Here is a 16,385-nt window from a genome sequence, read left to right on the forward strand (position 1 = left end):
CCCTTGACTATTTTAAGCTCATTATCTACTCATGCCAAGAGTGGCCTCCCTCCATGAGCACTCAGAAACACCTGCCCCACAGAATTTACTAGACAGGAATAGCCCTCCAGCCCTTACCGGATGAGGTACCTCACTGCAGCGTCAAACTGCAGAAACATAACCTCCCTTTGGAGGAGAAGGACCTGGGACACCAGAGTGGGGTCTTGGGGGCTCTGGAGGCTGTCAATCATTTTCTGCAGCTCTTGAAGTTCAGATCCTAGAAGACAGATGACATTTTAAGTCAAACAGATTGAAATACAGGCTACCCCAGCTACCCTGTGAACCATCATTTCACCTCCAAAGCTAACTTTTTAACTAAATTGAATTCTGTTTGTTTGTTGTGTGAGTATACTAATTAAATATTTTGCAAGATCAGCAAAGCCTTATGTTTCAGAACCCAAGGCCTGATTTATCTTTTCTTCCTTCCTTCCTTCCTTCCTTCTTCCCTCCCTCAGGAATATAGTAACTTGTATTGCTTTTCAGCAGAATAAGAACATACTGCTAAAAGTAAGTTTCAAAGTATACAAGGCTATAGACTCTAAATAGATTGAAAAAGAGAAATTACAAGGAATGGGAAAGATATGGGTCTCAGTAAATCTATTAGGGGCTTGAAATTATTATAAACCAGCGGCCATTTCTTACAGCCGTACCATTCAAATCAACACTGGCATAGACTCATCCTGTCAATGGCTCATGGATTAATGAAGACTCAAGACCATCCAAGGAGGCAAAAATATGTATACATATATGTATACAGAAACATACATCCTTCTAGGAGATTCACATCATTTCAGGAGTAGATGTGAGAGATCCTAAATAGGCTTATTTCTTGGACCCTTATCCTAAAGGATTTATATGTGTTTTGGATGGAAATTTAAGCTAGTGGCCTTTTACGGTACTCAATACTGGTTTGAGGAACCTGGCCTGGGTCTAGATGGCTGTACTAGCAACTCTATTATTGGCTCAGGAAATGAGCCACTCAGAATGGGAAAGCACAGAAAAAAAAAATCATGGTCCTTAGGGAGCACTGGTGGGGTGGGTGGGTGGGCCCTATTTCCAGGTCTACAGAATGCTGGCTGATGTGAAATGCTCATCAGCTCCCTGTGGAGAGAGTAATAGCTTTCTACTTGAGAGGACATCCCTGCTATGCAAAGAGAAGCAATGTGGAAATTGATCATCATCCCTGATTGTAGCCCAAGGCAGAAGTGAGATGGGAGACCTATGAAGCATTTCCAAAGTTACACTGTATAAACAACTCACCCAGACTTGAGCAGCCTTGTACCCTAACTGGCCTGGTACTGGAACTCTTTCTATGTTTCTGGCATGGAAGGCAGGGGACTGAGAACAGGGAGGCTGTCCACGAGAGCCTGATGAGGGCAGAACCAGGTCTGAGAATGGTAGCCAACATGTACTTGCAATATGGGCTCTTGGTTTTAGAAAAGGATGTGAAGTAGCTCAGTCGTGTCTGACTCTTTGCAACCCCATGGACTGTAGCCTACCAGGCTCCTCCCTCCATGGGATTCTCCAGGCAAGAATACTGGAGTGGGTTGCCATTTCCTTCTCCAGGGGATCTTCCTGACCCAGGGATCGAACCCGGGTCTCCCACATTGCAGGCAGACGCTTTAACCTCTGAGCCACCAGGGAAGCTCATAGTCCAGATTTCATACCCATTTGACATTTTACACATAACAGAAGAATGTTTTGGGGGTATTTTTCCAACCACAAAAGAACTGGGGTCAATCATTAGACTTTTTATGAATCCTTTATAAATCTGATGGTCATATGGGCTGAAAAGAAACTTCCACCAGAAGAGGAGTCACAGCAAATTGTACAAGAACTCAAAGAATTTTGTGGTGGATGGGAGGAGGGATAGTTGGTGAGCCTTATTTGTTCAAGGTCTAGTGTGCTTGGTCTACAAGCAATACACTCTGTCAGGCTATGCAGTAACCAGGAGAAAAAGTTTATAATCCCCTGTAATGACAATTAAAAAAGAATATAAAGTTGCACATACCCTGTGATTAAAGCTCTGTAAAATGTATTTGAGCAAGGGTTAGAAGGAAGTAAAGTAAAATTATTTCACTTGTTAGAATAGTTGGATTATGCGTGGTTTTTCTCATTATTTCCATTATTGTTTATAAAATTCTGTGTGTGCACTTTTACACGGTCACTTCCCAGCAAAACTGTTATGTGCTGGCAGGTGGCATTATCATTAAAATACAGGTACGGAGGAAGGCCTACCTTCTCTTAGTTAACACACTGATAATACTCCTCATTTGGGCCTTTTTCTGTGGGGTTGCACTGCTCAGAGGGAGCAGGGATAGTGGGCACGGGCAGGGAAGAAAGCCTGTCTGTGAGGATGGGGCAGGTGGTTACATGCGGTCATGGAGGAGGACAGTGGTGGGGGAAGGAGGAGACTCTCCACTAGGAAACAAATGAGCCTTTTCTTGTGCCTTTCCACAGGAGGGTTCTGTGTGGGAAATCAGAAAGAGAAAAATCACAGTGGCCCAGCCTCCATGGGAATACTCAAAGCCAGTACCTTTTGTTCCTGAAACCTTAAGTTCAGTGTGTAGTGTCTGGGTTTCTTTGGTCTCCTAATCCTTTACAAGGAAATCACAATGTAAACTCCCACATTCTGATTACATCCTCTGCTTCATACTGACTCCAAAGGGAGTTGCTGGCCTTCAGGGAAGGAGAGAATTTTGCAGGGTCCAAGGAACTAGTCCACAGTGTCTAAGAGCTGCTTCCTCTGTCAAGTGGGAGGACCACAGCGGAAATTTGAAGTGTTTCTTTAAAAAAATTTTTTTTAAGTACATAAGTCTACCTACGTCCTTTTATCTAACTCCAAATAATTCTGAAACAGCTAAAGGGAGTTGGGTGGGTATATGAACAGATCCATCTCATCTTTTCACCTTAGTTCTCCTTGCCTCCTCTGGGAAGCAGGCCAGGAACTAAGCAGCCTAGCCTTTAAAAAAGATGATTATCTTACAGTGGAATTTTTTTTAGTTCAGTTTGCTCTTTATCTATTTTCAGCAAAGCAAAGTATGTAAAACTTTGTACATTCTCCCTGGAGCACAAATATTTTTACTGGCAACATGACAACATGTAGGTCTCTAATTGCACACCTCGGAAAGCCTGGACCCCCAGATATTTCAATGGTTTCCAGTTCATAAGCATATAAATAGTAAGAAACCAATTGCCTTCCTCCTCAGTTCTAGGTCCTCAACAACTGGGCCTTATTTCCTACTATCCCTCAGTGTCACACTGGTGGGGTCATCCTTCTGGACTGGCCACATGTAGCCCTGCCTGTTTCCTTTGCCAGCATCCTCTGTTTGTCCTCCTCCAGGACAAGCCCTCCTATTTTTCTCCATTGATTCAAGTGGGGGTAGGTCCCCCCAGATCATCTTCCCTGTGGGCTTCTCCCCTCCCAGCTGCTATAGAACTTCCTATGCAGGGACTTCTCCTGGAAACACAGCTCTGGCTCTTCCTCATCTCCATATAATACCTGTCTCCCCTTCTCGAGGTGGGGGGTGGCATTTTTCCTGGCCTATTTTCCTTTCTTCCTTTCCTCAACTAACATCCAGCTCTACTGAGAGCATTTTAGTTTATTTTCTGAGTAAACCCCTTTTACAACAGTCCCCAGATTAGCAAAAGGAAAGGACCTAAGAGTGCTTTGCAACTTCTGTAATTTCTTGATGCTTATTGAAGAATTGCTAGTAGGCCTACAGTAATTCTGAGCTTTCTCTGCTGGGGCAGCACCAACCCCAGTCCTTCATGCTCCTCTCCTCAGATATAGGCATCAATCTTCTTCCTGGAACAAGTCAGAATCTCCCACAAACACTTCCTTGATGCACTGGCCAGAGAGGAATAGATTCAAATTATATCACATTTGTTTTAAGATCACTTAGGTTTAAATAGGCATGTTACCTCATTGTTTTGGTTCTTCTCACACTTTAAAATCCTTGGCTACTATGTTATAATATATTGCTATCAATTAATTAATATTTACATGACTAATGACATAATTTGGATGGGAGTCAAATTATTAAAATACTAAGATTAGTTTCACTGCTTTTGATAAACCCAGTTTACTAAGCATCTCAGTGTCTTCATCTCATGTGTTTATCTGAGAAATCGTGCTGAGTTGGAGTTCCTGGATTAGCAATGGGCAGATAAAACTAAAGCCTCAACTATTCTTACTACAGGACTACCAACTGGGTCTTGTTAGCTACCTAAGGGCTGTCTGCAAGGCTCTGACCTTTCAGGAAGGCCAGGAGGGGAAAGGGAATGAAAGTAAACTAGTATTTAAAGGGTACTTGTACATCCTTCTAAACTTTTTACAGATTTGAATCCACAGAAAGCTGAGTGCCGAAGAATTGATGCTTTTGAACTGTGGTGTTGGAGAAGACTCTTGAGAGTCCCTTGGACTGCAAGGAGATCCAACCAGTCCATTCTGAAGGAGATCAGCCCTGGGATTTCTTTGGAAGGAATGACGCTAAAGCTGAAACTCCAGTAAACACCTCACCTTTGCATGAGGTGGCTGAAACTTGGCCACCTTATGCGAAGAGTTGACTTATTGGAAAAGACTCTGATGCTGGGAGGGATTGGGGGTGGGAGGAGAAGGGAACGACAGAGGATGAGATGGCTGGATGGCATCACTGACTCGATGGACGTGAGTCTGAGTGAACTCCGGGAGTTGGTGATGGACAGGGAGGCCTGGTGTGCTGCGATTCATGGGGTCGCCAAGAGTTGGACATGACTGAGTGACTGAACTGAACTGAATCCACAGAACAACCTTCTAAGACAGTTATCATCACCCTTATTCTACAGATGACAACAGAGACCCAGAGAGTAAAGAGCCCAGCTTCCAGTAATCCAAGTGACAAAGGCAGGGCAAAACCCCAGGCCCAATTCTGACTTGGCATACTTTGTGGTTTAGCCAACAAATGTGGAATCAATCAGTTTGGAGACAGTATATGATGGGACTTTCCCTTTGCCATTTTGTCATTTATGAGGAAATATTTTAGTCCTGTCTTTCTGAGCATTCTTGGTAGCTCAGACGGTAATGTGTCTGCCTGCAATGGGGGAGATCTGGGTTTGATCCCTGGGTCAGGAAGATCCCCTGGAGAAGGAAATGGCAACCTACTCCAGTACTCTTGCCTGGAAAATCCCATGGATGGAGGAGCCTGGTAGGCTATAGTCCATGGGATCTCAAAGAGTCGGATGCGACGGAGCGACTTCTCTCTCTCTTTCTGAGCATTAAGGGCTTCACAGTAATTAATTAGATGGGGGAAATCCTTCCACAGTGTATACTGTATATGTATATCAAATATTATATTGTTCTCTCAAATTTTATTCAACTATGCCTCAATAAAGCTTAAAAAAAAAAAAAGCATGTCATGGAATTTCAACTGAATATTGAAGGCAATTTTAATCACCTTTAATCACTTACCAATACCCTCAGTTCCTCCCCAGTCACCTCTCAGAGGGTTAGGACTCAGAGGAAATTCAAAACATGCTGGACAATTTCCAAGTTTAGCAAAACTGAAAAGGTAGGCCACAATGTCATGAAGAGGGGCTATCAGCTGCAGAGTTAGCTTTAAGGCTCTAAAAGCTACCTGTGAGTAAAATCAATACAAAGAAATAATTTTCAAGAAATTTCTAAGGGAACACAAAAATATATGAGCATTGATTAGGGACAATATATTTAAGAATTTTTAAATAAACATTTTCACAGAATAATACATAATAATATCTACAAGATAGTAACTGAAAAAATGAACAACAAGCTTTTATATATGTTATAACAGGTTATATATGTCTTTTGACAAGGTAACTCCTTCTGGGGAATTAAAACAACGTGTTTCTCTTTCTTTAAAGCCATTGGTGGCCAAAACCACATCAAAATATGATTGTATTACCAATGATCAACAAATTACAAAGTTCACAAATAAATTCCTAGCCGGGACTCATATTCAGACAACACTGCCCTAAGGGCTGTTATTTCTTCCTACCTGTAAGGAAAACGTAACTACTTAACAATATAGTTTAAACACAAGACTAAAAAACAAACAATGGATCTTAAATATCAACATTCAGCAAAGGAAAAGAGAAAAATTATGACTTAACTGCAGAACGTAGCAGTTTTGTATTTTTTAAAAGCCCTAAAAAAATGCTCATGGTGAATAAATGAAGTAAAGGGTAGTTCTATTTCTAATTTCTTGAGGAATCTCCACACTGTTTTCCATTATGGCTGCACCAATCATCATTCCTACTAACTGTGCAAATGTTTCCTTTTCTCCGCAACAACTGTGCAAATGTTTCCTTTTCTCCGCAACCTCACCAACAGTTGTTCTCTTGTCTTTTTTAATAACAGCCATCCTAACAGGTGTGAGGTGATATCTCATCAGTTTTGATTTGCATTTCCCTGTCGGAGAAGGCAATGGCGCCCCACTCCAGTACTCTTGCCTGGAAAATCCCATGGACGGAGGAGCCTGGTAGGCTGCAGTCCATGGGGTCACGAAGAGTCGGACACGACTGAGCGACTTAACTTTCACTTTTCACTTTCATGCATTGGAGAAGGAAATGGCAACCCACTCCATTGTTCTTGCCTGGAGAATCCCAGGGACGGGGGAGCCTGGTGGGCTGCCGTCTATGGGGTCGCAGAGTCGGACATGACTGATGCGACTTAGCAGCAGCAGCAGCAGATGGTTAGTGATGTTGAACACCTTTTCATTTATGTGTTAGTCATTGGTATGTCTCCTTTGGAAAAATGTCTATTCAGGTCCTTTGACCATTTTAAAATCAGATTATAGGTTTAAAAATTTTTTGTTTTGTTTTGTTCTTGCTTTTGCTATTGAATAATATGAGTTCCTTCCATATTTTATGTATATATAGTTTGCAAATATTTTCTCTCATTATGTAGGTTGCCTTCTCCTTCCATTGATTTGTTCCTTTGCCAGCAGAGGTTTTTTAGTTTGATATTATCTCACTTGTTTATTTTTACTCTTGTTACCTATGCTTTTGTTGTTGTTTCCAAAAAAATCATTGCCAAGACTGGTGTCAAAGAGTCTTTTTCCTGGTTTTCCTCTAAGATTTTATAGTTTCCAGTCTTAACAGTTGTCTTTAATCCACCTGAAGTTAATTTTTGTGACTGGTGTAAGACAGGGATCTAGTTTCATTCTGCTGCATGTAAGATTATAATATATGATCCAGCAAACCCACTTCTGGGGATATATCAAAAGAAATAAATCAATATATTAAGGAGATTATCTGCACTTCCATGTAGCATGACTCACAATAGCCAAGATACGGAAACAACCTAAGTGTCCAGTGTATGGATAAGTGGATAAAGAAAATGTCACACACACAACCATACACACACACAGGAATATTATTCAGACATAAAAAAGAACTGCCATTTACAACCATGGGTAAACTTGAATGACATTATGCTAAGTGAAATAAGCCACAGAGAAAGACACACTGTATGATCTCACTCATATGTGGCATCTAAAAATGAAGGTCAAACGTACAGAAAAGTGGTCACCAGGGGAAGGGGGAAATGGTGCAATGTGGTCAAGAGGTAACATAAATAAGTTCTGAGGATCTAATGTACAGCATGGTGACTATAGTTATTAACACTGTATTGTATACTTGAAATTTTGTTAGCGTTGGATAAGCATTCTCACCTCCAAAAAACAAAAAAAGTAACTATGTGAGGTGATGAATGTATTAACTGTGGTAATCATTTTATAATGTATATCAAATCATCATGCTGTACAATTTAAATATATACAATTTTATTTGTTAATTACACCTCAATAAGTATTAGTTGGTAGAAGGAAATGGCAACCCATTCCAGTATTCTTGCCTAGAGAATCCAGTGGACAGAGCCTGATGGGCTGCTGTCCATAGGGTTGCACAGAGTCGGACACGACTGAAGCAACTTAGCAGCAGAAGCAACAAGTATTTGTTGCTCAGTCATGTCTGACTCTGCAACCCTGTGGACTGTATATAGCCCGCCAGGCTCCTCTGTCCATGGAATTCTCCAGGCAAGAATACTGGAGTGGCTTGCCATTCCCTTCTCCAGGGCATCTTCCCGACCCAGGGACTGAACCAGGATCTCCTGGATTTCAGGCAGATTCCTTACTATCTGAGCCACCAGGGAAGCCCCACACCTCAAAAGGGGGGTGGGGGGGGGGTGGAAAGGGTGAGAATCCTAGATTGCTAAGCAGGTTTTCACTTACAAAGAAAAATCAGAATGTTCCCAAATTGCCATTTTCAACACTGCATTTTATTTAGTTAATACTTGAATGCACTACGTATTTCTGTATCTATTCTTTTTAATGGTTAACCTTTATCAGTAAATGAGGTACTTAGAGGAACTCCTGAAAAAACAGAAACCAGCTAATTACTGTGATTAAGTGTGATCTCAACCTCTCTTCAGCTTCAGCATATTAGGGTGGGGTTTTCTTGGAGCTGGGGAGGAAATTAAGGATTAATAAGGAGTCTCAGAAGCTCCATTAGTGTTTAGTAATGACCACGGAGAAGCAGAACTATGAAATAACGAGGCACAAGGGAAATTATAATAAAGCAAGCAAAATATGAGAAGCTGAGAGATTTCAGTTATTAAATGTTCCTGGGAAAAAAAACCAACAAGAGATATTCTCTGAAACTGACATGTTTAACTGTGGGACATAAAAACAGCCAGTTTCCATTCTGGCACAGATAAAAAAATACAAACCTTTTCTGGCAGAGTTTTGAACATAACTAGCACTTCAGAAGGATGGGGTATGAACCATAAGTTGAGGAAGACTTTCCCATCAGCAGACAGCAAACGCCGTGGCCGGGGCTGAAAACTCCTGCGGTATGAGAAGAGAGATCCGGTAGTACAGCGTTTCTCTCTCTAAAAGGGGCTCCCGGTGTGAACTATTTATACCTCCGCCCTCCAGCCGCAGCGCCAGAGCTCGCATTGCGGTGACACACACATCAAATGTCTAAGCCCGAGGGCAGCAGGACTCCTTTTCAGGCAGCTCGCAGTTATAAATAAAGGGGACACAGTTATAAATAACTCACCGGGAGAAGAGCAGTTGGGCTGGTTTTAGTCTCAGTTGTGTTGGGAAGAAGGCGTGGGCACAGACGCAGGGAAAGGTGTGATAAGAAAGGAAGCAGAGAGGGCATGAATGGACAGGGAGGCCTGGCGTGCTGCGATTCATGGGGTCGCAAAGAGCCGGACACGACTGAGCGACTGAACTGAAGGAGGAAACAGAACAGGCCAGAAAGCAGAACTCCATCTTGGGCTGGACTATGGACTCTGATCTATATGCCCAGTATCTATGGAAACCACATACCAACTGGAAAACCAGACCCCTAGATGGAAGAGCCCCAGGGCTCATACCTAGACTCTCCGTCCCCTAAAAGAATACCCTAATTATCTGTGTAACCAAATAGAATCATGAATTCTATTATGCTTATTGGGGTATGAGCACAGGCCTATTGATAATGGTCCACTGTTAACTACCTAGGCCTAAGGCATATGAATCACGGTTATCTTTGTATCTTTCTTTTCCTTTGTTCAGGCTAGTTTTAGGGAATTTAGGGAGGTGGGTTTGGGCACGTACACCTAGGGGTATATAAGGTTTTCACAAAAACTGGTTGGGGTCCTAGGCTAAGAGGAGACTCTGCCTTGGGCCGGCCAGTGTAATAAACTGCACTCCACTATCTGCATTGTCCTTCTGAGTGAGTTTGTTTCCCAGAACGTGTGGCTACAACACTGACACCATACTGGGGGTGACAATTTTCTCACTTAATTCTTATGACAAACTTGAGACATTCCTATGCTGTTCCTGGTTCACAGAGGCCCTACCAGGTTAGAGGATGAGATGGTTGGATGGCATCACCGACTCAATGGACATGAGTTTGAGTAAACTAGAGTTGGTGATGGACAGGGAGGCCTGGCATGCTGCAGTCCATGGGGTCGCAAAAAGTTGGACACGACTGAGCGACTGTACTGACTGACTGACTGACTGACCAACCAGGTTACAAAGATCTTGCCTAACCAACTTGTAAGAGAAGAAGTTGAGATTTAAGCACAGATTTGTCCAGTTGTAGAATTCAGGCTCCAGAGACCAGCCTCTGTTTTCCTTCCTTCCCTGCCAGATTCCTGTCAAGTTCTCCAGACTCAGGCCCTCTTTTCCTTCCTCCTTCCTATGTTGTGCTAAGTCACTTCAGTTGTGTCAGACTCTTTGAGACCCCATGGACTGTAGCCTGCCAGGCTCCAGTGTCTATGGGATTCTCCAGGCAAGAATGCTGGAGTGGGTTGCCATGCCTTCTTCCAGGGGATCTTCCCGACCCAGGGATCAAACCCACATCTCTTAAGTCTCCTGCATTGGTAAGAGGGTTTTTTACCACTAGCTGCCACCTGGGAAGCCCCTCTTCAGATATTGGGTTGGCCAAAAAGTTGTTTCAGGTTTACCCATAAGATATTACAAAAACTTAATTGAAGTTTTTGGCCAACTCAATACTTTATCATTTCTTAGGCACCAGTATAGCAGTTTTTTGGTTACAAATATAATTCATATATGTCTGGTTTAAGGATTCACACAGCCCAGTTACCTACTACCTGGCCTGGGGTATAGAACATGGCCAGTTCCTCAGAAGCCCTTACATAGTTCCTTGGTCCCAACTTGTTCCACCTTGGCTGGCAGTGCCTCAGACCACCTCAGTCAAAAAAGGCAAGAACTGAACTCCTCACCCCCACCCACACCCCGATCCTGGGCTTCGTCCTGTGTTAAGAGAACCATAACCTCCAAGTCTTCAAAACCAGAACCCAGGGTTTTTAGATGCTTCCTTCTTTACCCCTCAGGTCCTACTGACCCCATAGCTCTCTTGTGCGCAGTTTCCATTCACACTCCATTGTCTATAGCAAGGACTCTCAATGGGAGGGTTTCACCTTCTAGAGAGCATTTTGGAAATCACTGGGGCAGTTTTTGATTGTCATTATTTCTGGGTCCTTAGGAGAAATTCAGATGACCCATTTCATTTCCTAAAATAAAATGTAATTCATTTTAACTGAGGTCTAATGTTTTCCATATCAAACATTCTGAATATGAAACTTAAAATTTTTAAAACTCTACTTGGGTTAGTCTCAAGTCTCAGTATTTTAAACAGGTAATTTGAAGTTCAGAAACAAAGTACGGTGGTGTTAGCTTGGAGAACTTCTCTTATTTCAGCCACCAAAAAGTCAGACTATCCTGTCCTGAAAGTTAAAGTTAGTCACACAGTCGTGTCTGACTCTTTGCGATCCCATGGACTGTAGCCCACCAGGCTTCTCCGTCCATTGAATTCTCCAGGCAAGAAAGAGTACTGGAGTGGGTTGAAATTTCCTTCTCCAGGGGATCGTCCTGAACAGGGATCAAACCCATATCTCCTGCATTGCAGGTGGATTCTTTACCATCTGAGCTACCAGGGAAGCCCCACCATAGTTTGAAAGTGTCCTGTCCTGGAGCAGATCAAAACCAGCTTAATCTCGTCCTATCTCTGTTATTTGTTCAAAGGTGCTCCAAAGAAACACTACAATCAACAATGAGCACAGCTGATCATGCGAACTACACTCCCACCAGCACCTTCAATTCTTTACTTCTTCGTACTTACAGCCCATCCATCTAGCAAAACTCCAACTCTGGATCCCTCTAGCTAGTCTGCTTTCTGCTTCTAGTCACATGTTGCTGAGCACAGCTGGAGGAAATCACACCGCTAAATTTATTGATGCAACAAATAAATGGTTTCCAGTCTGAGCTGTGTCACGCCAAGAAAAATTGGTTTTCTTTCCTTTGATCAGCTCTCATGTCCATTTCCTTTTTTCAGTAACTCCAAATCTTCCTTAAGCCTCATACCAGATTCCTAGCAGCAGATGATGACATGGTCTATTATTTCATAATTGAATCAAAGGGGCTGGAACTGCCTCCACTTCCTGAGGGCTCATTTACCCCTCCCCATCCTCTCTTTCAAACCAAGGTCCAAGGCAGAGGTACACACCCAGGGTATGAAGTGAAGATAGGCTCTGCCCTCAAGGATCTTACATTCCAGAGGCAGCTAGATTTGCAAGCATGATGCTGTGATGGATGTGTGGAGGAATGGAAGTATGTGAAAGTGGAGAACATCTAGAATAAGAAGAGTCTGAGACTTGTTGGGAGACCAAGGAAAGATATTCATAGCTGGTGCCTCTGAGCTGTGATTCATTATCTCCCCCTCCACATCTCTCCTCTTAATGGCATGACCATTCTTTTTTTCCCCCCATTAAAAAAATGTGATAAAATATACATAACATAAAATTACCATTTTAACTGTTTTTAAGTGCACATTTCAGTGGATTAAGTCCATTTACACTGTTGTGCAACCTGCCACCATTTATCTCCAGAAAAAAATTTTTTTCCATCTTCCAAAACTGGAATTCTGTACCCATTAAACAACAGCAAGACTACCATCATTTTATTCACAAGCCAGAGACTTTGGGTAACATCCTAGATTCCTCTTCCTTCTCCTCACTCAGTTCTGCATTAAACCCAGCACCTCGCTGATTTAACCTCCCTAAACATCTCTTGTCTGCGCAGTTTCAGTAGGTTCCTAAATGGGCACCAACAATCATCTTGCCCCCTTCTCCCTGTTTGAAAGTGAAAGTGTTAGTTACTCAGTCATGTTCGACTCTTTGTGAGCCCATGGGCTGTAGCCCACCAGGCTCCACTGTCCACGGAATTCTCCAAGCAAGAATACTGCAGTGGGTTGTCATTTCCATCTCCAGGGGATCTTCCTGACCCAGGGATTGAACCTAGGTCTCCTGCACTGCAGGCAGATGCTTTACTGTCTGAGCTACCAAGGAAGCCTGTTTGTTGAAGGACAAAGAGCAGACTTCTGGATCTTGCCCGTTGCACTATCTATTCTGCTTCCCCAATTCATTCTCATATACCCTGGAACAGGAGCCACGGGGAGGTCCACATGGCTGTCTCATATCATGAGATATGCTGTCTCATATCTATGTGGGTCTCCCAGCTTGGATTGAATTTCTTTCCTTGTCCACCTGAAACACTAGTCTTTTCAAGACCCAGGTTTAGTGTACCCCCTTCCCTGAAGCCCACCTAGTTCTTCATCCCCACCTCCCTGATCCTTCAGATAATACTGAATATTTCCTGGTGGGTTCTTTCATTATACTTTAATTTTATTTTTTATCACAATGTTTGGTCATTGTCTATTTCCCCTTGCCTGAAGGGCGGGAACCATGTTTAATTCATTGCTATACAGCTCTTGGCACCAAGGCTACCATGTACCATTGTTCAGTTTGTGCCCTGAGGCAACCAACAGTAGCTAAAATCCAGCCTATACTTGACTCGCCAAACTCTGCACCCTGGCATGGGACTACCCCTGCCCAGAGGAAACAGCACTTTCTTATTCATAAAGCAGCTGTGTGGGAGAGTGGTGGATCTGCCTGTCACACAGTAAGGGCTTGAGTATTAGTGTCGTCTCTCTTAGTCCCTTCTTCAATCACCCATCAGCCAACACCACTACTCCTTGCTCCTGGGAGTATGGCCAAGCGTCAGCCTAGTCTCCAGACTCCAGTCTACTCTAGAGCCATGAAGGCCACAGAGCTCTCAAGGGGCATCCTTCTTTGCAAGAGAGCTTCCCCTGGCCCCTCTTCTATTTAGGTTCTGGTTCAGGGGCAGGGTGTCTCTGCTAAAACTAAACAGTATGTTTCAGCTCTTTAAGGATTAAGTAGCATCTTAGAATTTTAAACCTATAGAATATATGGGACTCTTCTAGTCAAGGAGATGGCAAACACAAGCAGGGAGGCCTCCTTTCTCCCTTTCCTTGACCATGGTCATTGCCAATCAATCACAACAATCTCATAAGCTTGGGGTGTCTTAGAATCCTTAGCAGGACACTGCCACCTCATGCGAAGAGTTGACTCATTGGAAAAGACTCTGATGCTGGGAGGAATTGGGGGCAGGAGGAGAAGGGGAGAATAGAGGATGAGATGGCTGGATGGCATCACTGACTCGATGGACGTGAGTCTCAGTGAACTCCAGGAGCTGGTGATAGACAGGGAGGCCTGGCATGCTGCGATTCATGGGCTCGCAAAGAGTCAGACACGACTGAGCAATGGAACTGAACTGACTGATATCAGAGAAGTACAGAAGGACACTGATTTACCCAAAGCACTGAAGTATAGTTTTTTTTTTTTTTTTCCTGAATATTTAAAGCCACAACAGTTCTAGATTATGTCTACTTATTTGTTTGCTTATTTTAGATTCTGGCTTATGTAAAAGGGTGTGACTGATGAAAATTTCTGGGTACTCCAGGGCAAAACAAAACTTCATAGATTGAAAAAGCAGTCATACAGCCCATAAACAAAGAACTCCTTCTGTATTCAAACACAAAGATACTCTTATTCTTAGAGTATTAACTCTTTCTTTTGCCCTTCTGGACAGAAAATCAAGGTTAAACACCAAACTCAATAAACCTCTACCCTGGGAGGAGTGGGGAGGGGATGGGGGAATAACAAGCTCAAAAGAAAATTCCACACCTGGGGTCATTCTTGAGGCCATCATTGGAGTCCCTCAACTCCTTATTTTCTTGTCGTTGTCCCACCATGAAAAAAGTATCTCTGATAGTAGGGAAATCGTCCAGTAGGGCTCTCAGGCTGTTGTAGTATGCTATGATCTGCCCCCGAAGAGCATAGTGAGACATATGGCGGTTGAACCTGAAGTCAGAAGAAGAGATAATGTGCAGAGGTGAATTCAAGTTGTTCAATCTCTCACAGAAGTTCGCTAAGTCCCTGGAGATTTTTCAAAGAGAATAGAGGACTTCTGTCAAGAAGAAACTTCTGACTTGGTCAGATTGCTATTGCCTGAACACAAAGGCATGAACCTCTTCCAAGTGCCTCTTATCTGTCATTTCTGATACTGCTTCCTCTGTGTGTCAGAGGACAGTTCAATTTGCTTTCATCCAGGAAACATTACTATGAAAAAAATAGTGGAGGTGATAGAATTCCAGCTAAGCTATTTCAAATTCTAAAAGATGATGCTGTTAAAATGCTGCACTCAATATGACAGCAAATTTGGAAAACTCAGCAGTGGCCACAGGACTGGAAAATGTCAGTTTTCAATCCAATCCCAAAGAAGGGCAATGCCAAAAAATGTTCAAACTACCGCACAATTACACTCATTTCACATGCTAGCAAAATAATGCTCAAAATCCTTCAAGCTAGAAGGAGGAGCTAAGATGGCGGAGGAGTAGAAAGGGGAGAACACTTTCTCCCCCACAAATTCATCAAAAGAACATTTAAACGCCGAGTAAATTCCACAAAACAACTTCTGAAAGCCGGCAGAGGCCATCAAGCACCCAGAAAAGCAACCCAAGTCTTCGAAAGGAGGTAGGGAAAAATACAAAAGACAAAAAATGGGACAAAAGAGGGAGGGACGGAGTTCCGTCCCGGGAAGGGAGTCTCAAAAAGAGAGAAGTTTCCAAACACCAGGAAACCTTCTCACTGCCGAATCTGTGCCGAGCCTTGGAAGCACAGAGGGCAACATAACAGGGAGGAAAAATAAATAATTAAAACCCACACATTGCAAGCCCTACGGTAACTCTCCCAGCGGAGAAGCAGCGCAGACGCCTGCACACGCCATTAGCAAGCGGGGGCTGGGCAGGGAGGCGCGGCGCGGGCTGCATCGCAAGAATCTGGCCTGAATACCCCGAGCACTATCTGAGCGAAATAATTTGGGCTAGCAAACCAGACTGTGGGATATCTACCACGCGAAAAGCCAGCCCTAACCTATGACACCGCCAGACCCACACACGGAATAAAGGACTGAACAGAGATAGCTGGCGGCAGACCATCCCCCTCTGGTGATAGGCAGCCAGAGCCGGAAGGGGACAATCGCAGCCCCAGAGAGACATTATCTATAAAACTGTAAGCAGGCTTCTTTGCTAACTAAAACTTCTTGGGGGTCTGGACGGTCAACATCTGCCTGAGAAGGTGTGCCGGTGCAAAACTAGATAACCGAGTGGTGGGGAGGCGATAAGTCGCAGCAATCGCGCGCGCAAAACACCTCATCACCTGAGCTGCTTGGATCTGGGAAGGGCACAAAACGCAGGCCCAACTGAGAGTCTGCGCCTCTGAGGACTACCCGAGTGCCTGAACCTGAGCGGCTTGGACCCGGGAAGTACAGGCAGCCCAGGGTGGGCCGCGGATGGTTCCCGGCGGAGCAACCTAGAACCTGAGCAGCGTGGGCAGAGAGGCTACACGCGTCGTGAACTGGGGGCAGACCCAGTGTGGCTGAGGCACTGCAAGCACA

The 16,385-nt window shown here is 43.6% G+C and overlaps 1 pseudogene across 3 annotated transcripts in view; it reads right to left on the bottom strand.

The window, feature by feature from the left end:
* CCDC162P (coiled-coil domain containing 162, pseudogene) overlaps positions 1-16,385 on the bottom strand; it is a 150,664-nt pseudogene that overhangs the window by 60,408 nt on the left and 73,871 nt on the right. For all 3 annotated transcript variants that reach the window (XR_009495807.1, XR_003036370.2, XR_003036369.2), the window contains exons 17-20: positions 14,615-14,791; positions 8,783-8,900; positions 5,489-5,654; positions 118-256 (exon numbers count right to left, since the gene is read on the bottom strand). The product of XR_009495807.1 is annotated as a coiled-coil domain containing 162, pseudogene, transcript variant X3 (transcript). The remainder of the gene's footprint in view (positions 1-117; positions 257-5,488; positions 5,655-8,782; positions 8,901-14,614; positions 14,792-16,385) is intronic.

Source organism: Bos taurus, chromosome 9 (assembly GCF_002263795.3).
Source record: "Bos taurus isolate L1 Dominette 01449 registration number 42190680 breed Hereford chromosome 9, ARS-UCD2.0, whole genome shotgun sequence".
Classification (NCBI taxonomy): domain Eukaryota; kingdom Metazoa; phylum Chordata; class Mammalia; order Artiodactyla; family Bovidae; genus Bos; species Bos taurus.